Raw genomic sequence first — 2,145 nt, 5'->3', positions numbered from 1 at the left:
ATTATTATTATTATTATTATTATTATTATTATTATTATTATTATTATTATTATCAATATTATTATTATTATTATTATTATTATTTTTATTGACATTATTATCATTATTATTATTATTATTATTATTATAATTATAATAATAATAATAATAATAATTATTATTATTATTATTATTATTATTATTATTATTATCATTATTATCATTATCGTTGTTATCATTATTATCATTCCAATTACTATTGTTATTATTATCATTACTATTATTATTATTACTATTACAATTCTTATTATTATCATATTCTTATTATCATTACTGTTATTATTATTGCTATTGTTATTAGTATTATTATTAACATTATCATTTTTATCACTAGTATTATAGTTATTATTATTGTTATTATTACGATTAATATTATCATTATTATTATTACCAGCATCATTATTAGTATTATCGTTATTGTCATTACTAACATCATTATCATCATAATTAATACAATTATTATTATCATTGCTACAATTATCATTATCATTGTTGTTATTATTATTGTTATCATTATTATAATAACTGTTACTGCTACTACGACTGTTATTATTATATTGTTATTATCACTAATGCTACCATGATTATTATCATCATTATTATTATTGTTATAATTGTTTTTATCCTTATCACTATAATTATTATTACTTTTATTATCATTGTTGTTATTGTTATTATTATCATTATCATTATTATTATCATTATCATTATTTCTACTACTATTGTTATTATTCTTATTAATAGTATCCTCATTAATGATATCATTGTCATCATTGTCATTATTGTCGTTGTTGTTGTTGTTGTTCTTATCATTATCATTATGACTACTGTTATCAATATTATTATTGTTATTGTTATGATTGATATTATCATCATTATTACTGTTATCGTAAGTGTTATCACTTTTATCACTGTCATTAATATTTTCATTATTATTGGTATTGCTATAATCATCATAATCATTATCCTTACTATTGTTATTATCGTTTTTATTATTGTTGCTATCATCAGTTATTATTATTGTTATCATCATCTTGACCATTATTGTTTTTTTTGTTATCATCATTATTATTTTCATTTTCATGATAATAGTTATACTAATAGTAACAATGATAATAATAATAATGCTATTAATAATGACAATGATGATGATAATGATAATTGATAAAAATAATAATGATGAGGATGATGGTAATAATGATAATAATGATCATCATCATTATTATTGCTATTATTATTAATATGCTTATTCTCATTGTTATTTTCATTATTACTATTATTATTTTCATCATCATTATTATTATTGTCATTATTATTATTATTGTTATTATTGTTATTATTATTATTATTATTATTATTATTATTATTATTATTATTATTATTATTATTATTATTATTATTATTGTTATTATTATTATTATGATTGTTATTATCATTATTATCATTATTTTCATTACCAATAGGGTTATTTTTTATCATGATAATTTTTTACTGTCATTATTGATATTGTTTTTATTATTATTTTAATCATCATTAATGTTATTATTACTACTCCTGTCATCATTATTATTATTACTACTACTGTTGATATTATGCTCATTACTTTATTATTATTATTATTATTCAATTTTTTATCTTTATCATTATCATTAGTGGTATCATTACTACTCCCATTATCATTGTTATTATGAATACTATTATTAATATTGTCTTTATCATCAATATCATTGTTACTAAAATACAATACTAATTGTTATTACTATTTTCATTATCATTATTATCAATACTATTATTATTTTCATTATTATCATTATTGTTATTAATATTATTATCATCATTATTATTATCATCATTATCATTATTATCATCATAATAATTTTCATTTTTGTTATTTTGTTATTCATTATAATTATTATTACTATTCATTATCATTATTGTTATTTATATTTTTATTATTATCATCATTGTTATCATTATTATTATTGCTATTATCATCATTTTTTCATTATCATTGTCATTATTACCATTATTATTATTATTATTATTATTATTATTATTATTACTATTATTTTTATTATGATTATCATCATCATCATAATAATAATG

The sequence above is a fragment of the Penaeus chinensis genome, chromosome 9, assembly GCF_019202785.1.
Source record: "Penaeus chinensis breed Huanghai No. 1 chromosome 9, ASM1920278v2, whole genome shotgun sequence".
NCBI classification, from domain to species: Eukaryota; Metazoa; Arthropoda; class Malacostraca; order Decapoda; family Penaeidae; genus Penaeus; species Penaeus chinensis.
The sequence above is the reverse complement of the archived record's forward strand: the minus strand, read 5'-3'. Positions refer to the sequence as shown.